Raw genomic sequence first — 24,932 nt, forward strand, 5'->3', positions numbered from 1 at the left:
AGAGTCTATAGATTATGGGAGTTGAAGGAACTCGAGTGTTTGTTTAAGTCTCTAATATTATTATTTGCTTTTCCTTTCCTATGCCTGTATCAAAGTAGATATTTATCTTTTCAAGGCAAAAGAATATTTAAATGTTAATAGTATCATCTCTGAGAAAACAGTATACTATGTAATCTTTGAATGTGTAATATCGTGGTAATTCAGTGCTAGAAAGTGAATTTGACCTCTCTTCCTCTGCACATGCATGCTAGAAAGTGAGGGGGGAAAAGGTAAGCTTTCATTATATTTCTTTTGCAAAAATAAAAAAGTAACCAATTTTTCTATTAACTAATTTGTATTGCCAGAGTTAAAATACTCTAATTTTTATAAAACTAAATGCACAACTCACGATATTGGTGAAAATTGTAGGTTGAGTTCCCAAAGGCCCTATGGTCATAAGCATAATCTAATAGGGAAGTTGAATGTCAAATGGATTTCTTGTTCTTCATTTTAGATTTATGAATCAAAATTTAAATGCAATTTAATATGTATGTGAGATGGGTTCCTGAATATAACACTCACTTTCATTTTAGTGATTCTTACTTCATTTTCTCATTTTTATCCAAATTGTCTTTCTATATGATGTTGACGAGTGGAGGGAAGGGTGCTGACAATTTCGATGTACATTTATTGAAACGATTAATATGATAGGCAGAGAGAGTATGAGGATGGAATACAGTCACAAAATAATAATTTAACCTTGTCTCTGAAAGATATCCACTTGACAATTCAGAAATGATAGTTTATAAAGAGCAATTAATGTTATTTCTTATGTAGTTGGTACTCAGAAAAACTATTTCAAATGATTAGCTTATTCATTAAACATATGAAATTAAATGGGCAGTAATCTGGGAAGAATAAATAACATCATTTTGCTATTATTTCTTGCCAGCCCTATACTGAATATTTTGCACACATTAATTTTATTATTTGCTTCCAATTTTAAAAGGCCATGAAATGATTGTGGGGCAGCATAGCACAGAGGCTAAGCACAATCTTCAAATCCTGACTCCTCTGTTTACTAGCTGTGTGATGCTCGGCATATTGTCTAACCTTTGTAGGTGTCAGTGTCTCTATCTGTAAAATGGGTGACTATCTCATAGGGTAATGTTAGGATTAATAAATTAATGCATGTAACTTGCTTAGAAATGTTCTTGGAAAGTAGTTAAGAGTTCCACATATATCAACTTAATTGCCTAGCATGGCAGTAAGTGGCATAACTGGGATTTGAACATGAATTTATCTTAATTTGGAAGTCAAGCTTTTAATCAAAAAAAAAGACTTTATTTCATAGAATATATTTTATCCATATAAGTAAAGCAATGGTAAAATTAATGTAGATTAAAAATAGTTTGTTAAAATTATGTTTCCTTATATTAAATGCAACAATAGCTTGTAATTGATAATGGTTCATAATGTTATTTCATATATGATTGCATCTTGTCTCTCAGAGGGCGCGTTGCTTGGCAGATTAATGGTTTAGAGTTATAATTATTATCTTATATTATTATTAATTGGAATCCAATATACTTATCTGAATAGAATAAATATTCAGTGGATTCTTGTATCTCATTTACCTAAAACACATCTTGTTCAGAAAATAATTTAAGATCTTCATTGTTAACTGGTTCCCTTGTCTTCTTTTATGGTATGACTTCATCTTTGGAAGTTTTTTTATCTCTCTTAATATTCATGAATGAATGTATATCTATGTTTGTTTATTTTTTATATCAGAAACGATAGTTTTTGGCTGGTTGTGTTGGCTCACGCCTGTAATCCTAGCACTTTGAGAGGCTGAGATGGGAGGATCTCAAGGTCAGGAGTTCAAGACCAGCCTGAGCAAGAGGGAGACCCTGCCTCTACTAAAAATAGAAAAAATTAGCCAGGCATCTTGACGTGTGTCTATAGTCCCAGCTACTCGGGAGGCTGAGGCAGGAGGATCCCTTGAGCCCAGGAGTTTGAGGTTGCTGTGAGCTAGGTCAATGCCATAGCACTCTACCTAGGGAGACAGAGCAAGACTCTGTCTCAAAAAAAAAAAAAAAAAAGGAAATTAGGATTTGAAATAGAAAAAGAATTTAATGTTCATCATCAGCCAATCAAAGAGTATTAAAGTCAATATCTCTCAGATGCTCAGCACTAGTGCCAGATTAGTTAAGAAACTTGGAGTTGAAAGGCATTTAAGAATTCATCTATACTCTCTTAGAAAAGAGATCACTCTTCTATTTAACATTTCTAGTAATAGGAGAATCAATCAGTCTCCTGTGAGAAATTCATTTGATTTTGAAGGATGATACCACCATTAATTGGTTACTATGCTAAACTCTTTATTTGCATTTTGCCACTTACTCCCTTCAACATGGTCATTAATGTTATTGTCTACCATTTACGGAGAAAAATCTACAGGCTTGAAAAATTAGGTTCCCTGTCCAAAGTCTCACTGTCATCAATACATTGAAAAGCCAGAATTAAACTCAGGCTGTCTGATTCCAGTCACCCTAAGCACTCATCACTCTAACCATTGCCTCCAAATACTGCCTTGAATAGTCTTCCTTACCATGAGATGAAATCTAAGGAAGTTATTTATATGATCTACCAGCATTCATCCAGAATCTTCTTTGCAAGGCTCTGAAAGCCCAGTCTTTATCTCCTGCTTAAATGAAAGGAGTCTATCATGGGCTTTATATACCCTCTTACTATTTGGCTAATATTATTTCCTTATTCATACATTTTGATTATGTGAGAAATTAATATATCTTTTGCATAAAATTATGTACTCTTTCTCCAAAGTTCTTGGCACTTACCAGAATAGTGGAAGGTGAAAAAAATAAAAAAAATGTAAGCATGAAGCAAGCATGATTTTTCCTTTTCAGAAAAAAATTATCCATTTTGTAGAAAATCGTTGCTATCCAAAATTATGCCCTTTCAAGATGGCTGCCTGATAATTTGCTAAAACAATATAAAATTGCATTGAGCACCTGTAGTTAAGAACCAAAATGTCACACATACACATACATATATGTGTGTATATATATATATCTTCCAATAATTGTGGTTAGGATTCACATAGGATTCAGGCTAAGGAGTATATCAAATAGATCCATATCAATCCTTTATTATAGAGAAAACTTCTTTTTAAATATGCTAAAACTTTTGAATAGGAATTCCTTGTCAGCAAAGATTACAGCAATAAAACTTTCAAAGAAATCATCTTTCTGGGAAAGAGTACTTTTTTTTTTTATCTTCAGCTGTGGTTTTGTTAAATTCCCCTGTTGAAATAAATTAGACTGGTTATCACTTATTTTATTGCAAAAAGGAAGTGGTTCTCAATCTTGGCTGCATGTTTGAATTTTATGGAATGAATTAAAAAATTAACTACTCTTGCCTGGACTCCCTGAACACATTTAGTTCATCAGGGTACAATGTGGGCATCACCTACGCTAAGTGATCTAAATCACAGAATTTAAAACCATGGCTCATTGCAGGGGAAGAAGTCAATGGGATAGGAAAGGCTATTTTCTCCTCACTAGCACTAAGTGCCGTTTGAATTTGTTTCCCTTTCATTACTTCACAGACTTTAAAACTACCATCAAAAATTCTCTGTCACATAATTTTCTTCTAATACCTTGCCATGAGACTTGAAAATATCATATGAGTTTCAGATAAAAAACTTGAAAGAGGTACTGCATGGGCAGATCAGTTCTGATCAGAATACCAGGTGATCTGGATTCTAGAGAACCTTCCCTTTCCATTGATGACTTTGGAGAAATCACATAGCCTCTCTGGTCTTCAAATTCCTCACAAGCAACTTCTCCTGGTTTTATGCTTTTTGTATCTTTTTTAAAGTTCTTGAGATCTTTGGTGTTCTGCCTGGGACCACTCAGTGTCTCACAGTTTTTAATTACCTGAGCAAGGGGATTTTTTTAAAATAGAATAACCAATGGTGTTTTTTTTTGGTTTTTTTTTTCCCTTGAAACATAGTGACCTTTCCTGTTGGCCACAATTTCTCCTGCTTCCTACTCCTACTTTCCCAACCTGTACGGGAATATTGTTCTCCACCAAAGCCCTTGAAAAGTACTTGCTCCTCCTGCCATTGTAGCACAATGGAGAAGACCCACAAGCCATCCAGTCTGGTCCCATCATGCAGACAGATGTTCCAAACCTGTGCTCTATGCTATTTGGAATTATTTCAACTTTTTCGTCACACTTGGCCACCATGAATTTGCTTCATACCTCAGCTGACTATGACATAGAGCATTAAAATCTTTTTTTTCCACATGAGACTGCCGACATTTTCAATACACTTCCAATTTTCCTCTCAAAATATGATCTCCTTAAGATGTCCTACATGTATAGTCATCACTGAATACTTAAGAAGTCATGAGTCAAAAGGGCAAGTAACTTGATTGTCGTTAAATTTCTATCATAAATGTTGACATTTTGTATACAAAAATAGCAGTAAGCAATTCTCTGTTACTTATATTTCACTTCTTAAATTTGTTTGCAAGAGAAAAACCAAGAGCAGACATTTCTCATGAGGAGTGCACACTTGAAATGTACTTGGCAGTAAGGAAATGAAAACACAGTAGCTGATGTCATGTATGCATTGCATCTGTTCACAAATACTGGTGGCATCATTTATATGAACCTTTTACATATTGAAAATTGCAAAGACTCCTGCTGTGCTGTTCCTTTTGGGAAGCTGGCTGGTATGTAGTGTTTAATTAAGTATTTTAAAGCCATCTTTTTGTAGGCCTGTTCCACTTTAGCTAAAGTTATGACAGCTTGTCTCTGTTAGTTTAAAAAAAAGGGCACAGTTTATTCTCCCTCTTTCTCTCTCTCTCCTTTTCAATTATAGAATATTAGCATTTTTAAGTGAAGTAAAATATCCTATTTTAGAAGTATAAAAAGGGTAAGTTTAATTGTGTTGTTAATTTAATGTGTGGCTAATGTAAATAGACATGTAAAATAATAATTTGATGAAAAAATCCATCTTCTAGCTTTATAATTATTTTAATAATGACAGTGGATTATTATTGAAATAAAACCACATTTTCTCTTTCTCTGCCACTTTTTTAGTGTGATGGAACATTCACAGCATGGAAGAAATCACCACATAACTGGTAATTTCATCCCTAGCTGTCAGTGAATTGCCTTTCCCAGACATCGAAGTTATCGAAAGAACATCTCCTTGGTCAGTATTACAAACTATTTTTATTATTTTCTTACATTTGTCTGTTAATCATTTTCCATGCCGTGTCTATCATCAGGAAAGGAAAATCACATTCAATATGTCTTTCCCTCCACCTTATACTCGATCATAAGACTGAAAACTTTGCTAAATGAAGAGTTGGTTCAAATCTTACTTGAATTATAGACATATTATTCTCAACAAGATAAATTTTGAATTTCAATTTTATTATCTTGTGTAAAAATTATTGAAATTAAATCTTGGAAAAACACACATTTTATAGATAGAACTTAAATTTTTTTTCCTTAGACTATTGTGATTGGCAGGAGTTCACATACTTTGCTAACAATTTTAAAAGATCTGCTTTAATTTAATAACTACAATTTGAAAATTTGTTGGAGTAGCATCTCAAAGTGCAATTGTTATGATTTGGTTGGTTAACTAGTACTCTATTGTCTTGTCTTCACATTCACACTTTCACCTTTGGACTCCTGAGACGTATAATTTTTAATATTCTGCCACAATCTACTATTCTCAAAACATTACTGGTGACAAAATGATAATAACCTTTGGAAACATTTCCCTTCGAGTTTCTAAATTTTCAGTTACTAACAAAAAATAAAGAGACAAAATATTTTAAAGGTACTGAGAAAAGTCCAGCGCTTACAGATGGTTTCAACAACTTTAACTTGCGCAAGATCCCATGTTTGTGAAAATAACCCAAGAATCTTTGAACAGGATGTAATCAACCTCCGATCTGCTGAGAAACACTGCAAAAATGACTTCAGCTGCCAAAAATAATAATGTCGTTTACAAGCAGCTCTTCCTATGTCTAAGGAAGAACTAGTCACACATGCGAGTTTTTGCTGGCTTCGGAAGAACAAGCAAGGAAAAAGACAAATCCCACCTACCCTACCCTAAAATACACAAGGAGTAGCAGAACCCCGCGGAAGCTGTGGCCCATTCCAAAAGGCACTGGCAATATTGAAGAAGACTTATATCCACAAAAATCCACATGGTAAGTGACCCAGGATAAAGGGATTTTATTTGGCAGCAAATCTGTGCTGTCACTTGCCTTCCGTAGCCAAGCTGCCCTGTCTTGTGAAGGCAGAGCTGTTACATACATCTTAGTCACCAGCCCCAACCCAAATCTTTCTCTTTTTCAAAATATTATCTGGAATCTTATCCTAAAGGACATCAAGGGCTTTGGAGGAAATATTTGCAAATGATCCTTCAAATAAGTTTCATGACAAAAGCCCTGCACCTACCTCTGTCAAGCCTTGGCTGCTCGGTCCGCATGGGCTGGATGTGAAAAAGGATCCGGTATGGTATGATGGCTTCTCTAAATTTACCAGAAAGAAAGGACCTGGGATGCTTGTCCTTTAAGTGTCTCTAAACATGGTTTGCATAGCTGGATCTCAGCTTATCTGTGCCTTTCGGCTTTCGCTTCCATACATGGATCTGTTCCCAACAGTAACTCCAAGCTGTCGAAAAGAAGCTATCTGGCAGCTCTCCGCTTCATCCAACACATGGATGATAAAAATACACATATAGAGATCCTTTCCTCCAGGCCCATTTCCCACCCTGACACTATACACTTTTTGCAAATATACTTTTGAGATTGGCCTTTCTACTCTCCAAATGTTTGGCACAGAACCAGTTTTTACCTGATTCCCACGTAGAGCTTTTAGGGTGTGGGTTTACTTAGCTTGATGAAAACAGAGATACAATTATGGTTTTTCACCAGGGTTTTATTCCTTGAAGCTTTTAGTGATAGCACCTATATGGAACCTGTGAAATGTTTAATGAGTGAATGAATATACAAATGAATGGTTGAACAAATTAATGACATTGTATGTGAATGAATAAATACATACTTAACTTATTTATTTAATGGCGAATAGATGTTAATGCTCTGGATTATTTGTCTTAAAGAAAAAGACAGCAGAGGGTTAAGGTATTCAAAATCTCTAAGAGAGAAGGAGCTGTTATTTTGAACAGCTTCTCATTTAGGGTATTGTGGCAGTTCCCACTAAGCTACTATCTAGCACATGGTTTCAGATTTAGAAAACTTTTTTTTAATGCCAAAGAATATAAACCTGAATAGCATACTAATTATTATATTTTTTCATTATCCAGAATAGTTTACATGGCATGGAACTGTGACCTAAATCTTAAGGAGGGGGTATAAATTCTGCTCTGCACAGTAGAGAGGTACTCTTTAGGGAGTTGCTGAAGCTTGGCTTAACCCTCTAGTTCTTTTGAAATTTAGCTTCTTATTTTTAAAATTTATTTCTATCTTTTTTTCAATTTGTTGTTACTCCTGTGTAATAAGAGGTCAAAATATCTGGAGAAAGAGAAGAGAATTTTCAAATAACAATTTTCCACTGATTAATTTTTTTCAGAATCATGTTAAAACTCTTGTAAGTTCTCCTGTTTAAAGAAGTAAAAATAAATTTAAGGCACACAGAAATAACTCATTTTGGCATGTCAAAAATGAAATGAGTTTGCATAAAATATTCCAGAGGAAAAAGAAAGGGAATAAGCAAAGCAAGACTGGCAAAATGATAATTGTTGCAGGTGGCTGATAGGTATTCATTATACACTGTCTCTACTTTGTGTATGTTTAAAATTTTCTATTAAAAATTGAAAGAAAAGAGAAAAAAAAGAGTATAAAACAGATGTATTAAAAGATAAAATACAAAACAGATGTATTAAAGACAAGTTTGAGGAATCCTAGATTTGAGTAATCTCTGTCTAAAAACACTAAGACCAGAAAAGAAGAGACAGGATATTTTTTTAAAATTTAAAATATCCTGACATTCCAGTATCCTCCTTCCTGTCTCCAATCAGAGCTATTCTAAGCAATAATTCATTATATCTAATGAAAATTAAGATATGGTATTTAAAAAGTGAACCTAATGCAGATCAGTGCTATACATGGTAGATGCTTATCTTACCCAGGAGCCATTTAAGGCCCTCCCTTCCCTTGCCTTTTCTACTTTAGAAGTCCAAAAGCAAAACCCTTTTTCCTATTGTCCTTTACATCTAGGGATGGCCATGTTACATAGTTCTGGCCAAACAAGTGTCAACGGGAGTCCCTTGCATGGGACCTCAGGAAAACAGATATTTATCTGTTAAAAATGGACAGGCTCAGCTTTTGCCCCCTCTGCAACCCTTCCACCAATTTTCTTTCCAGATGGAAAACTTGAAGCCAAATTGCAGCATTCATTTAGTGACCAGGAGGGGACAAGCACGACCCTCCAAGGAAAGGTAGATGGAGTAGATAGGCAGAACTTAAGTTCTTACCAGTATCATTGAGTAACTATAGCAACCCTGAACTGCTCCTCTGGACTTTTTGTCATGTGAGAAAAACAAAACCATAATTAATACAAAAAGTGAATTCTAGATTATAAACTCAGGACTCCAATTGAAAAGCTGTGCTCAGGTTCTGGCTGTGTTACTTGCTAGCTGTGTGACGTGAACTATGTCACGGAGTTCTATTTCCTCCTTAGTCAGGAGGACTCTTGAGCTCCTTAGCCTAGAATGGTCCTATGAAATAATGTGTATTATATATCTTCATATATTGCAAGGGAGTACATGAATGCAATTTAATGAGGCTAATTTAATGTACAAGGTGGCTGATAGAACACACAGTGTCTCCACAGTTAAATATAACAGTGACCAGGAGTCTGCTTTCTGTTCAAAGAATTTGCAGATACTTTCTTTGACTGGCTTAACTTCAAACTTCTTGAGAATTCTTCTCTGAAGTTAGGAACATCCAAGGTAGGGGGCATTTGTATATTCCAATATGTGTTTGCCCATTTTGGGTCAGCCAACTTGAGTCGGCATGTTCCCAGTGAGGTTTGACGTGGCAGTGGGCCAGTTTCCTGCTGCACCTTGGGTAGGCTCCACCTCTCAGGGAAGGGAGGGCCCAGGGGACTCATTTCTCTTCTGCTCTTTCCCAACACTGCAGGATGCTGTGGGGTTCATATATAGGAAGAGGTCGTTTGATAAAGTGGTTAAAGTCCTACCGTGTTTTTGAAAAAAGAGGTTAATTGATGTCCTGTGAGCCTTGTAAATGTGGAAGTCAAGAGTTAATATATTGTTGTCTCTTTGCTTAACTCTGTGGGGAAGGATATAATACAGTTCACCTGGGCATGATCTTTCACCAGGGGCTACTTTGCACAGGCCATTCCTTTCAATAGTGTGGTCTACACCTCCCTCCAAAAGTACGACCACACCTATCTGTACTCCACCTTGTCTGCCACAAGAACATATCATCAGGCTTTTAAGATTCAGCTCAGTGTCTCTTCCTTTCTGAAGTCTTTCCTGACCTCACCATCAGGTATTATAAAGCACATATAGCATATTGTTCTACCCTCCCATCCCCAATCTCTTTGTCTTTGCCCATTAGACTTTGAGCTGTTGGAGGACAGGGACTGTGTGTTATGTGTTTTTTATCCCCAGCAGCCATCATAGTGTCTCTCCTACAGAAAACCCATCTTAACAGAGGTTCGTTGAAGAATTAAATGCATTGCTAAAAAATGATTGAAAAATGGATAAATAGTAGTTACCTCTGAACTAGTAACCATTACTCTGGCAGCTCTCCCTGTTGTGTGTAAGGTATAAGAATTTCAAAACCCTACTGCCCATTTGGGCAGAGATTGTCAACTGAAAGGAGATAGAAAATAGAGTGTTCAAAAATATGGACATTATCCTGATTTAGCTGGGCAGGTTAGCTAAAGTTTTTTTTGTTTTTAAATTCATCATTTTTTCTCTTTAATTTTGTTTTTCTATTTGATTGTATTAGTATGACTTAATCACTTAAGAATTAAATTGTACTGTTCATATTATATTAAATTATTTATATATATGTATTATGTTAATACTAATATATACCTCACATAATATTCTCCCAGTGTTTTTTTTTTAATTTTGTTTATTTCAGCATATTATGGGTGTACAAATGTTTAGGTTACATAATTGCCTTTGCCCCACCCAAGTCAGAGCTTCAAGCATGTCCATCCCCCAGATGATGCGCACCACACCCATTAGGTGTGCATATACCCATCCCCTCCTCCCCCCTCCCATCTGCGACACTCGATGAATGTTATTACTATATGTGCAGTTAAGTGTTGATCAGTTAATGCCAATTTGATGGTGAGTACATGTGGTGCTTGTTTTTCTATTCTTGGGATACTTCACTTAGTAGAATGGGTCCCAGCTCTACCCAGGATAATACAAGAGGTGCTAGATCACCATTGTTTTTTGTGGCTGAGTAGAACTCCATGGTACACATATACCACATTTTATTAATCCACTCATGTGTTGATAGACACATGGGTTGTTTCCACATCTTTGCAACTGTGAATTTTGCTGCTATAAACATTCTAGTACAGATTTTTTTTTTGAGTGAATATTTTTAATGTAGCATATTAATTTCTTTGATGATTTTTTTCATTATATTTTTGAGTTAATTTTTAGTGGTTGATTTGGAGTTTATCTATGTATGTTAACTTATCAAAATCAGCCTCATATTTAAACTAGCTTAATTCCAGTGATATATGGGTTTATTCCCTTTTCCCCTTTTTTGTGGTATTGTTATATGTATTACATCTATTAATGTTACAAACCTCAAAATGCATTGTTATAATTATTATTTTACCACATGTAGGCATTTTCTTAGTACATTACAGCTTTATTCCCACTACTTCCTTTATGTGGTTATCAGCAAATATATCACACATATATTACATTTATTAAATTATATATTATATATGTTACATTTCCACATGTTATAGGCTGAACAGTGCCTTATATGTGCATATAAACATATATAAAATTTTATACAATCACTCTTTAAATCACTCTGGAGAAGAAAGAAAAAATATGTATTTATGGTGTCTTTTATAATTACATAATTACTTTTACTGGTACTCTGTTTGTGTGGTTTCAGATTACAATCTGGTGTTACTTGCTTTCACCCTGAAGAATTTCTTTTAGTATTTCTTATAAGGTGAGTCTGCTAGAAACATACTTTCTTCGCTTTTGTTTATCTGAAAAAGTCTTTATTTTGCCTTATGCTATAAAGGATAGTTTTGCTGGTTGTAGGATTCTTGGTTGAGAGTTTTATTCTTTGAACACATTGCATATACTACCACTTTGGCATTTAGCTTCTATTGGTTTTTGCTGAGAATCATCTGTTAATATTATTGAAGCTCCCTTGTAGGTGACACATTTTTCTTGCTGCTTTCAAGATTAACCATTGTCCTTAACTTTTAGCACTTTTACATGATGTTTGTGAGTCTCTTTGTTCTTACCCCAGTTAGAGTTCATTGAGGTTGTTGTTTGTCAATATATGGGAAAAGTTTCAGCCATTATCACTTCAGCCTTTATATGTGTTTTTCTCTTTTCTCTCCTTTCTTTCTTCTGATATGCCATTATGTGTATACTGGTGCACTTAATGGTGTCTCACATTTCTCTGAGTCTTTGGAGCATGATAAGAAATGCTGAAGTCCTCCTCCTCCTGAGAAGAAATCTCTGTAGCTAGAGGATGGGAGAAGCAGAAGCCCTGGATTCTCGGCTCCACAAGTCTGGAGTGGAGGCTCCGTTCCACTGAGCTGAGTAGAAGAAGAGAGGGAGCATTCTTGGTTCAAGTACCACAGATGCTTGCCTTTCCTATTGAATTTTTGGAGATTTTTAAAATTGATGCATTCTCATTTGCTGTTTGCCATTAAAACAATTTCCAGAGGCATTACCATTATTATTGTTTAATAATTTCTACCAGTTTTACTGAGGAATGAGTCAGTGGAGGTCCAAATGTTGTCATGCTAGAAGTCAATCTCTCCCAGATTTCTTTTATAACCCATATCAGGCTATATATATGGTGTGAGCTTCTCAATGGCAAAAAGCATAAAAAGCATGTCTTCTTCCTCTTCAGATCTTAGAGCCTAGGATAGTTCCTGGCATGCACTAGATGCTCAATTAAATTTACAAAAGCATAACCATATCTTTACTTTTACATTTTTAAGTCTTCGGAGCAGTCACATTTTCACTATTTAATTTTGTCAATAAATTTTTATTTTCATTTACAAATGAGAATATAGAGTCAGAGAAGTAAAATGATAACCTACCAATACATAGTAAGCCAGTGAATGCTTCAAAAGACATTGCTGGCTCATTGTTTCTTTTGTTATTGTTGAGGTCCCCTCTTTGCTTCATTTATTCTTAAGATAATTTATTAGTCAAAGGAGACTGTCTCATAAACATCAAGAATACCAGTACTTCCTGTAGATATCAAGGGCTGAAATTTGATCTTTCCCATTCCCAAAGTTATAAGGAAGAGCTGTTTTCTGTGGCTTTCAGCACAGCTGCTGCTTCAGGTGCAAGTTGGACAACCCCTAATATTGGAAGCAAGAAGCTTTCCCTTAAAGAGTTTCCTAATCTAAGAGTATCTTTTCCCTAACCACTGAAATAGTTCTATGAACACAATTTTCATTTGTCTATATTGCTCCAAAAAAGCTTGGGGAATCTAACCAGAGGCAGATGCATTCAGGAATGTCGCTCAATCCAGGTAAAATGCCAAAGTATCAGGTGACAAGAACAATCTAAGTAAGGGTCTGTTTGGGCCCAAACTTATATTTGTCCACCTTATAAGTGAAGTGAAAGAACAGATGGCTGCTTAAAATTGAGCTAAAAAGACACAGATGTTAAGATCTCACAGCTGTCCTTTGGACTATCTGAGGAAATAATGCAGCAAAGATTATTATCATATCAGCCTCCATTTTCACAATGGGCAATTAACTTTTAAGCATTATTTTATTTCCAGGCAACAGTACACACTTCTGCCAGTTTAAGCTCCCAAAGATGTGCTTTTTTCAAGCTATGCCACCTGTCCAGACCATAGTTATTTTTTTCTCTTCTGAATTTTAACTTTAATTCTTCTATTTGCAAATTAAAAAAAAATCTTTCATAAACATTTGAGTGCAGATGTCTTTATTATAGAATGTATTTTTTTTTTTCCTTTGGGTAGATGTATAGTGGTGGAATTGCTGGATCAAATGGTATTTCTATTTTTTGCTCTTTGAGATCTCTCCAAATTATTTTCCACAGAGGTTGTATTAATTTGCAGTCCCACGAGCAGTGTAAGAGTGTTCCTATCTCTCCACATCCATGCCAGCATTTGTTGTTTTGGCAAAGATGTGGAAACAACCCAAGTTCCCATCAATACATGAGTGGATTAATAAAATGTGGTATATGCATGCTATGCAATACTACTCAACTACAAAAAACAATGGTGATCTAGCCCCTCTTATATTATCCTGGATAGAGCTTGAGCCCATCCTTAGAAGTGAGGTATCACAAGAATGGAAAAATACGCACCACATGTACTTGGCATCAAATTGGTACTAACTGATCAACACTAAGGTGCTCACATGGTAGTAATATTCACTGGGTGCCGGTCACTGGGTGGGGGTGGGTAAACTCACAACTAATGCAGATGGAGCGCACTGTATGGTTGAAGGGCACACCTCTAGCCCTGGCTTGGGCAAAGCAAAGGCATTACATGTAACCACAATGTTTGTACCCCCATAATATTTTGAAATTAAAAAAAAATCTTGTCCTGCTTTCTGTATTATTTCTTTTTGTATCTCTTGAGATTTTAAGCTCTTTGTGGACAGGGCTCATACTCATTTTAAAGCTTTGACATATTTATCCTGATGTTCTCTAATATGATGCTAGGTACACAATAAATACTTATGTCATGCATTGAATAAATATAATAATAACACAAAATGAATGGAATATATAGAATTTTAAGCTACAGTAACAAATGGGCTCTAAATATAGGAAATAGAAACAGGTCTACCTTAAGGCAAACTGTGCAAGGGACTAGGCCTTTAATACAGAAATGTTTCTGTAGACCAAAATAAACACTCTCCTAGCCTACTTTGAGAATTCAAGCTGTCACTTGTTGCACACGAATATGTTTCTAATTCATTCATCTAAACTTGATTTGTGTAAACTGTAAAACATAGATGATAATATATTTAGAGTCATTTTTAAGAAGAAAAATAGATTTAGAGTATTCTTTGTGGAATAAATTGGAACCAGGCCACCTCATTTATATGATATAGTTGAAAACCATTATATACTATGTAAAAACAACAACATTTACAAGGTTATAACTCTTCACATGAAGTTATCACAGCCTGCATTCCAATAATTAAGCCCCATTGACTGACAATTAGGACAATGCTATTTTAAGTTATTTAACCAATCAGAATGCTACAATTTTCACGTCTTATGTATTTCACACAGGAAGTTGTTCATATAAGTGGATCTGAAATTTAAGCTAACTTAAGTTAGTGGTTGATTTGGTACCTTATGTTTTTTGCAAGTATATACCCTTGAAATAAATTCAATTAATAGAAGAAAGCTTGATAAGGATAGAAAGTATCTTTCAATGTTTGTAACAAACAAAAGAAAGTGATTTTAGAAGACTTTAGGCTGCTTTATGTTTCTCTCTTTCTTACAACCTCAATAACTATAGTGCCTTCTTTGCAAACATTGTGAGAAAAAAAGGATGCCCGTTTATAAGAAAAGATTTGTGTTATTTCTGCATTTATCTTCCCTTTTGCATACAAGGCTATCTTTTGAGATTCAATAGCGGGAATACTCTACACTTCCTTTTCTTGTGGCTTAAAGTTAATTTGCTTTAATAATAACACAATGGCTAACAAGGATAAAAATTCTAGTTGAATTAAGTTTAATTATTTGGATTTTCATACCACTACAAATATTGTACATAAGAGGAGAACCTATACTAATATTTACCTTCAGCCCACAGAACTCCTGAAAACTGAAAATCTTCGTTCTGGGGATTTTTCAAATGTCTCATCCCTTAATTAGCATTAGCTTTAATAAATACTGCCAGGAAGTAACAAATGGGAAAATGCAAACAAATAAAACAAACAAATAAAATAGACAGATTGCAACGTTAGAGAGATATGTGAATTTTAGCATAATAGACGCTATTTAGAAATTTAAGTTAAAATTATTTATAAGCTTCTTAGCTTTCTTTGTTACATCATGTTTTGTTTTGTTTGTTAATCCAGGGTTTAAAAAAATAATGAGAATTCCTGGGCTTAGCTCTTGTGGGAGTTAGCTATACATGGTATGTCAATTATGAAATGTTGTGGATGCATCAATATTATAACCTTATGATAACTTAAAATTTTAAGAGACCTTGGGGCTTGGTAATATTTTCCACTGAAATACATTTTATTAATTTCTTTAAATAAAGTTTCAGTGGATTTTTTTATTCTCCCATGTTTGAATGCTAACATTCACACTTGAACTTAATATTCTGTAAGAATTTCCAATTTACTTCACTCCTTAGATAATATTTTTGTTAAATGTGGCTAAATTTATCTCATTGTTGAAAAATACAGTTAATCTACAAATTACTGGTTCACTAAGCCTTCTTCTGGCTTTCTTCTAAAAAATATAGTTCTGCACTTTCAATTTTGGTATCTTGCTTGAAGGACAATTAGGTCTCAGATACAAAATCCAGACATCCATTCTAGCTTGTCTTCTTTTTCTTTATCTTTCCTGAGTTATTTATTTAATTTTCATAATCAAAACTACAGTGCATAAGCTACTAATTTTCAGATCTCTCCTCTCTTCATGACACTCTTCCTTCTGTACTCTCTTGGTATTCCTACCATACTTGTCCTTTCCTATTGGATATACTGCAGTAACCTCAAATAAAACATGTCCCATACTGAACTTCTTAGCTCTTTCCACTCAAACCACTTCTTGTATTGATTTCTTCTTCATAAATGGTGGTACCACCCCTTCAGTCTTTCAAACTGGAGGGTTCAGTGACACTTGTTCCTTTTCCACCCACCCTACATCTAAGTCACCACGAATTCCTTAAGATAATCTCAAGTATCTCTTGAATTTAGTATTTTGTTTTTCACCGACAATGTTCCTAAGACTTCCATTGTTTTTCCTGAAAAGAGCTTTTGATCTGATCTTCTTAATGTCAGTCTCTTCCTCCATAGGTTCATTTTCCATTTGAGTTACATTCCTAAAATACAAATCTACAATGTTACCATCATCAGCAATAGCAAATTTCTACATTGATTGTTCTGTTCAAACATCTTTAGCTTCCCAGTGATCACAAGGTAATCGTTATTGTTCAGTTATGTTCCATCCTGTTACATCTCCTGTCACTCTTTTTCCCAGAAACTTATTCTCTAATTTTAATGAACTCTTCACTATGCTTCCTACACAACATAATCTCTATGACTAAGCCTTTGCACATGTTTTTCTGGAATTTCTTCCTTTTTCAAAGTTCTGCAAATCCTTTAAGATCAAACTACAAACAACCGTGAAGCCTTGCCTAGATTGTCCATCCATTCTCCAGCTGAATTTTTCTAATTCTTCTTTGTATAATTTATGGTGCTACATTGCCTTTTCAATTATACTATGAGTTTCTTGAGTACCAGGAGTGTGTCTCCAGCAAGTGAATAATAATAGATACTTAGCAAGTGCTGTACAACATTAAGAAGGGCAGCAAATGACAGATGAAGGGGATTAGAACTCACCAGGGCCAAGGGGGAGCCAGAGGGTCTTTATAAACTGCCAGGTGAGGAATTTGGGGCAGAAGGGGGCTTGCTGTTGTTTATATTGATATATAGGTTAGTAAATATTTTAGTTACTTTACTATTAACCATCATTATCTTTCTTTCGCCTAATAGATAATTGACTACCAACCTTGTAAGAATGTAGTTTTCACCGATGTATTACGAGTTTTTGCTTTAATGGGAATGATTGCTCTATTGGCAAAGCTGTATGAGTTTAATATACTGTAATTCCATGGCTAAGACTTTTCTGACTTTGCTCAGCATCTTAATAATACAAGAATACTGTAGAGAGCAGGCTTCCCCTGCCCTTGGTGTTCATGGTAAACATCAACATTTATGGAGATAAACTTCCAAACTTCCGATTTGATTTTCTTCTGACTTTCAGTTTTCCCTTCCGTCAACCTATGTTCTTTCTGGTCTGGCTGTTCTCCTCCAGACTGAGGGAATGACTTTGAATCATATCTTTGTCTTCATTGTTATGTTTCCACAGATTGATGGTTGCCTAATCACCTTCCAATTTTGCAAAGCTAGGCCAGGCATGGTGGCTGACACCTGTAACCCTGTGACACCTGTGGCACTATGGGAGGCTGAGGCAGTAGGATTGTTTGAGGCCAGGAGTTCAAGACCAGCCTGAGCAACATAATGAGACCCCATCTGTACAAAAAATAAAAATAAAAACAAATTATCTAGATGTGGTGGCACATCTGTGGTCCTAGCTACTTGGGAGGCTGAGGCAGTAGGATGGCTTGAGCTCAGGAATTTGAAGTTGCAGTGAGCTATGATGATGTCACAGCACTCTAACTTGGGCAATAGAGCAAGACCCTGTCTCAAGCAAAACAGAACAAAACACAATGTCAGTTGTGGTAGCTCACTCCTGTAATCCCAGAATTTTGGGAAGCTGAGATGGGAAGATCACTTAAGGCCAGGAGTTCAAGACTGGCTTTGGCAACATAGTGAGACCCCTGTATCTACAAACAAAAAAAAGTTTTGAAAAATTAAATGTATTTTTCATCCTAAAAGCTCTGAAAAAAAAATCATTTTGCAAGGCTGCACAAATTCCCTCATCTATATATTGCCCAAGGGCAGGGGTAACTATAAACAGTTAGGTAGCAACAAGCAAAAATTGGCAAATGAAGTATCAAATCATAAGATATATATTAACATGAGTGGGTCTAAAAATGTAGGTTTTTAGTAATATGTGATATTGTGATCTGTACTTCCATGAGTGCCTGCTGTGATTCTAACAAAATGTCACATCTTCAATATGCATTCATTTTTAATAATAAAGGATATATTCTATTCTGGAAACACATTAACTAGTGGAACTATGAAGCAATTTCTTTTACTTTATGATTGAGTACTGCAGTGCGTGGAAGGAAATGAAACCATTAAATTTTGGTGGCATTTTCAGATGGAAGCTCCACACTTCTAAAACCCTGAGTTGCTCAGTCTACCTGCTGGTGCTGCTTGGATCTCTGGTCCTTCTCAAAGCCAGTCCTATATCCCAGCGGTGGGCTGAAGACTGCCTTGCTGATAGGCACTCTGCCATGACTTTCTGAAAACTGCAGCCCAGCTTTGGTCTTTATGTCTCTTTTGTTGAGGTGAAATCACCAGCCGATGACAAGACGTCTACCTAATATTGGACACTGTTTTTTCCTGCATTCTGTCCTCTTTACATTAGGCATCTTGGTCACTGAGGCATAAATTCAAATGGGGATCTTGCTATGTTCCGCGTTAGTTGTTATTCTTCACCTTCTGTTTTGGAGCGGATGGCACTTGTGCCTTTTATTATTATTTTGTTTTAATTGTGTTCCATAAGCCTGTGCTTTGAACATCTTTTTGCACTCTGTGGCTTGCCTTTTCACTCTATTAATGATGTTACTCCAATTTTTCCCTAGTTCTTTCAATAACTAGCGACTGTAAATCTTGTGGGTCTCACCTCAGATGTAAAATCCTCAGAAGGACATTCATTGATTGTCTTCTGTAGGGTTACATTAAGAAAAAACACATTTTAAGCAAAGGCACAATGTGACCAGATTTACACTTTTAGAAGATCATTCATATTGTGTAGACAATAGATACAAGAGAACGGTTAACATATTCTTGAAAAATCCTGAAGATGTCTCAGTTGATCCTGGTTTAAGACTGGGACAGCAGAGGTGAAAAGAAGTATATGGGGCCTAGATATATTTAATAAAGAAATCTGGACATTGATGGATCTAGCATGAGAGACTGAGAGAGAGGGTGGTAATATGTCTACCTCCTAGATTTCTGGCTTAAGTATTTGGGTAGATGACAGGGTCATTCATAACCAAATTATGATCTTGCAACTTTCTGTTCAGCATTTTTCAAAACTTCCCCCAACCTTTCAATATAAAGTATACCTTTCTTAATTTAGTTTTGAAAACTGTTTCAAGATCTACTTCCTGTCTAATCTTAATCTCATTTCTGGTTATTCACTCACCAGTGCCTGCGTAATCTGGCTACTTAGAAATCTTGGTTTTCCTCATACTAGTTATAATATAACCTCCAGGCCTTTTCTTTCTGCCCCAAATATCCTTTATTCTCTTCTTTGCTTAGCTAACTCTCCTTGAATTTCAAGGCTCAGATCATCTGTTCTCTCTGCAGGCACACCCAGTATGATTTAGGGTTCGGGGGCACACTTTGCACACCTCTGCCATTCCACTCTATAATTGTAGGGTAATTTCTGGTTTATTGGTTTAACGTTTCAATCATGCTTCAAATTCCATAAGATTGAGGAATAGATTTTATTTGCACTTGTATCACTATGACTGAGCAGGTGTTCAACATATAATAACATTTAAATGGATGACTGAATGACTGAATGGATAGATGAATAAATTATTTATGAGTAGAAAGATAAAGAAGGATTTCATGGAATAATTGCATTACTCTTGAAACGAGAGTAGGATTTAGACAGGCACAGATACTGGCATGGATCAGGTAACAAGTGCACATGGCCTGAGTTCCTGAGTGAATGAACAGTAAATGGGAATGCAGGGATTCCAGGTGGACAGAAGAGTGTGAGTAATAGCCACGAAGCAACATGGTGCAAAATCTGTTTGTCTACTGTGAGAAATCCACTTTGGCTGACATTTAGGATGATGGAAAGGGGTAGAAGAAAACCAAAGTGCTCATGTAGCAAGCTCTGCATTTTTATTTTGGGTGTGTTAAGTGGAGGAGTTATGGCATTACCAAAACCGTTGTTCTCTCTAAGGTTTAATTTTCTTTCTTGATGAGATTTGATGATACAATACTAGAGAAGTTGTAAAATCACATGTTTTTGGAGACTAGTGGTCTGTTGGGTTGTCAATTGGCACCCTCTGGAATAAATTACTTAATGTCTTCTTTATTCCTAAAGGGTCATCTTGCTTTCTAAGTTAACTATTCAATCTAATATGAAATATGCTAGAGGAGAAGAAGGAGGAAAAAGAGAGTTACAGCAGTGTGTAATCACCGGTCAGAATGAAATGCTGGGGTTTCAGCTAATTAAAAAAAAATTTGCCATGCTTACATGATCACATGCATTTTAAATTCTGCACAAAGCATTAGAAACAAGAAACATCGTACTTACCATATGGGATAGCATCCAGGAGCCTCTTAAACAATTTTAATAGCCCTAGATAATGGGAACATTTAATTTACATAAGTTGGTATTGTCAAAATATTTCAGTGTATGTGTTATATATTCTTGTATTTCAGATTACATGATCAAGTCATAACTAGGAATTTGGATCTAACTGAGCTGGCACAATCCCTGGAGGTGACCTTGGGTAAATCCCCCACATTTTTTGTCTCTTCACAGAGTTTGATTTTTGTCTGCTGTGCCATTGCAAATGACAGCTCCTCTTGTCTCCACTGCTTTCCAAATGCATGTCCCATGATCTGCAAGAACCCCTGAACAACATAATAGAAAACCCAAATGGGTCTCAAATTCCTTCTACACTCTAGGGTCTCCAGCTCATCACAGGAGCCCAGTGAGCTCCTCTGCCTGTATGTGGCACACAAGTACCTCCTTCCAGGAGAGCACAAGAAGGGTAGGGGTGGTGTTTTATAATTATTCAAGAATTTAGTCTGTATCTCATTTAAAAAACAAAACAAAACAGTATTCAATTATTTCTACTGGGACTGGAAATCCTCCTTTTTAACTAGATTAGAATATTCTTGAGCTTAGGAACTGTGCATATTATGTACTTTATAATCTATTTATAGTACCTAATATAGTATTCTATTCTTAAATAAATTCATAAATAAATATAAGCAAAATGATATTTCCTTTAATCCACTCAAATCGCACAGTTATTAAGATTACTTGTAACCAGATACTAACTATAGAAATCATTGCCAAAAGGCTTTACTAATTATTTATACGAGTGTTTCATTTAAGGTTTACTCTAGCTTCCTATGTAGACAGCCTAGTTAGGCATGATTACGTCCACATGCTTATCTCTATAGAACAGGCAGAGATATTAATGCTAAATAAAATACAATGAAGAAAAATGACTTTTCTTTGCTTATTCTTTGTTTTGCACCTGTTTCATTGGGTTATCATCATAGACAGAGCTTGAAGAGATGAGCTAAAATAAGGGAAAACAATTTCAAGGTATTTTGATTGGAATTGTTGGACAAATGCGTGGAGAGAAAATGTTGAAATGCCTGTACGATTCTCTCTCATTGGCCTCAATGGAGCCCAGAGAACATTTTTTCTGAGGATGATTTAAAGACACTGATAAATAAGAAGGCATCCTGTCAAGCTAGTTGGAACCAGATTGAATAATGTAGGTTAGTTCACTACTAACTTGGGAGACTTATGTGGTGATGTTGAGGCTGATGAGTCAGGGTATCTACCCTGCACAGCTGGCCATTGGTTCTCAAGGAAAATCAAAAGACTGCAAAAGTGTCCTGTTACTAAACATTTTTTAGGAGCTAAACATGTCAGGAGGCTCATTACAGTCATCTACACACCTATAACTTAATAAATGTGTCATCTATTCTATTTATAGGGAAAAGGCATAGCAAGGGTTTAGAAAAATGCAGACATTACATGGAGATACATATTTTTCCAAACAAGTGCTTGTTTTGAGATAGTTTAGAACCATCTCCAAGCTACTCTAATGAGACCGTTTTCTGAGGGAAAGAAAGCTTAGTAAATCACTATGCTTTTCTGTAGCTTTTCCATCATGCATGTAAAATTCTATCCACATTTGATGGAGAGGGAGACTCTCTGAGCCAAAATACTCAACAAATTTCTTATCCAAACATACAGGTAAATGGCAACTACGGCTCTTCCGTGACAGCATTAGTCATTGTGATTTGTTTTCAACATGTCACAGAGTTAAATAACACTGGTAAGTGTAGCAAGAGGTTTCAAAGTGTCCCTAAATTTGTCATCCCTGTGCTTATGCATTTATTTCAAGGATGTAAACAGGCAAAACTCAAAGCAATGTGTTCTGATCAAGAAACAGCTGGAAATGGCAGCAACCTGATATGGAACAATCAAGAACCGAAGGTTTATTTTGAATGAGAGGTGTCGTCCAACTGCGAGACTGAGTGATTGCAGCTGGGAATAAGTGGAAACACAATCAATAGTGACTCCAGGTATGTAGTTATGGAGAACCATGTCTCTTTTGGCAGCCACATTCTCACTGCATCCATAGGTTGCAATAGTATCTATGGAGGAGGGAAAAAGTCCTTCAGTTGATTCTTATTTTTGATGAAAGCTTCTGAGCTGTTATGATTTGAAATTACAATTGTAAAAGAACTCTTTGAGAATAAAAGATACAATACATTCCAAAGCCAACTTGTATATTGGATGGGTAAGAATGCCTTCTCATTAAATGGTCTTTAATATGCATTTCCTCTACAGCCAGTCATTTTATATTAGTTGTTTTCTGTTTGCTGTATTTGTTTGGCCACGGGCAAAGTCATTTTGTTCTTCCTGGGTCTTACCAATGTGATTATTTTGTTGATAGAGACCATAGGAGCTCCTCAATAAATATGTGTTGTTGAACAAACTATAGCTGCAACATTTCATATTTGGGTACCACTTAAGAGTTTCCAAAGCACTTTAGCAAACCTCATTTAGTTAAGCCTCACTGTAATACAAATATATTTTCCAAAATACGTGTTTTTTAAGCCTCATTATTTTATAATTATAGTTCATGTATTATATACACATATCACAGACACAGATCGGTAAATACATAACTATGTAAGCAATCAATACTCCCCAAACTCATCATGCTTTGTGCTTCATTTAGGATTTCTTATTGTTATAATTTTCTTTTAGAAAAAACTTTCCTCCTGTTTATATTACAAAACAGACCACTTGATGCTTCAGAAAACTTTTCATTTTTATCTTTTTCTTTCTTGGTTCCTATAACTCTGTAAGGCACTGATGGGACCCGTTACCACATGGAATACAGCCATTAATAAGATGATGTTCTTGACTTCAGGAAGATTAAACTTCATTTGCTTTCCTCACTGAATCCTCCCCAACTAGCAGTCTCAGTAGACGATGTCGGGTGTTTTTTTTTTTTTTTTTTTTTTTTTAAGGGCCTTATTTTAAAACCTTGGGAGGCAAGCTGGAGCCGGAGCAGCCTTGACACTTGTTGGAACTGCTCTGTCTATGCTTAGATGTACAACACTCCCTTTCATCTCGTTGCCTTTATAATGCAAAGGGCAGAGGCAAACTATTCAGAGCACAATCAGTGGGTCCAGAGTATTGAAACACTACTCTTAATGACAATGTCAAGTTACTTTATTTGTTCATGAAACACTTGAAAAATGAGAAAGAACAGCAGGCTTTCAAGAGAGAACAGAGAATGAGTTGGCTCTGAGAGCTTTTATTACCAAAAGAGGGTGTTAACATGCATAGAAATGTCAAACCTCTACTAAAAAAAATATCAATGAATGACACATCCAGTTGCAGCTCACTCAACCCTGATTTAACAATCATTTGAGATCTTTCAAGGGAATGGTTCTGAAGTATAAAAAATATTTCAGTTTTACCCGCTGAATGTTAATGCATTTGAAACATAAAAAAGAAGCCATCAAAAGGAAATAGAATATCTGTATCACCACCTACATTCTCTCAAACAAAAAAAATGTAATTATATGAAAGTATATTCTATGGAACACTAATTTTATTAAAATGTGTGTAATCGTGTAGGCTTGATAAGTGTCAGATCTGACCATAAGATAAAATAACAAATACCACTACTTAGTATTCACACAGCATATTCTTTTGAGGACCCCGGAGCAATTTATGGGCATAACCACTTTCTTGTGTAGACATTTGGAATTTTAGTGTGTATTTTAACAAATCAAGAAGCCTGGAAAGTGACCAGGTCTCACTGTAGATGATGTTTTAAGCAATTTGACTAACTTCAATTTCTTGTTCCAAGCCTGGAAAACAAAAGAGGGATAATCCCTAAACCTAGGCAACCTGTGCACCTGGGCAGTATCTCCAAGGAGTGTTGCTACATGTGTGTAGGGTTATCATTCAAAGCTCCAACCCCAGCATTTTTTATACTCCATTTAATGCTATGCTAAGTACAAATTAAATGGGACAAGTTTAACTCAATCACTTCTTTGAAAGGTCTGGTGACTTTTTACTCAGAAATGATAGCAAGTTTATTCCAAAATGAAAATCTGGTGAAAAGACTACATAAGACTTTCTAGCAGTATAGCAATGGTTTATTTTAAAAAATGGTCTATTTAAAGCATTTGCATTTCACATTAAAATGGTTATTTTAGGGTTGAGATACCATACTAAAGTACAATGTAGTCCCTTTGATATTAGGATTTATGCAAGATAAAGCACATTGTTGCCATGGGGATCAGTAAATAGTCCTAATCTGAGACACTAGTTCCCACTGCCAAGACATGGGTGGGAGAAGGTGGTTCCCATGGACTGTTTTCTCTAGATAAAAATACACTATGATTTGTATGAAAGGGCAATTTAAAAAATTCTCAGTGATTTGGCCCAAAGGAAACAAACCCCATCATTTTCAGAACAACTGAAC

General features: G+C 35.5%; 1 protein-coding gene and 2 long non-coding RNA genes across 6 annotated transcripts in view; 2 read left to right on the plus strand and 1 right to left on the minus strand.

Annotated features, from left to right (window-relative positions):
• Window positions 1-6,682, minus strand: part of SLC8A1 (solute carrier family 8 member A1) — a 367,481-nt gene extending 360,799 nt beyond the window's left edge. For all 3 annotated transcript variants that reach the window (XM_045549470.1, XM_045549463.1, XM_045549462.1), the window contains exon 1: window positions 6,496-6,682. The gene's annotated coding sequence lies outside the window, so the exon portion shown is untranslated. The remainder of the gene's footprint in view (window positions 1-6,495) is intronic.
• Window positions 4,696-5,988, plus strand: LOC123636837. Its single transcript, XR_006734672.1, has 3 exons — window positions 4,696-4,745; window positions 5,116-5,230; window positions 5,966-5,988. It is a non-coding gene; the product is annotated as an uncharacterized LOC123636837 (long non-coding RNA).
• The window catches only part of LOC123636836, a 52,833-nt gene continuing 33,921 nt past the window's right edge, over window positions 6,021-24,932 (plus strand). For both annotated transcript variants that reach the window (XR_006734670.1, XR_006734671.1), the window contains exons 1-3: window positions 6,021-6,245; window positions 20,608-20,678; window positions 22,323-22,503. This is a non-coding gene — a long non-coding RNA (uncharacterized LOC123636836). The remainder of the gene's footprint in view (window positions 6,246-20,607; window positions 20,679-22,322; window positions 22,504-24,932) is intronic.

This window comes from Lemur catta, chromosome 4 (genome assembly GCF_020740605.2).
Source record: "Lemur catta isolate mLemCat1 chromosome 4, mLemCat1.pri, whole genome shotgun sequence".
NCBI lineage: Eukaryota > Metazoa > Chordata > Mammalia > Primates > Lemuridae > Lemur > Lemur catta.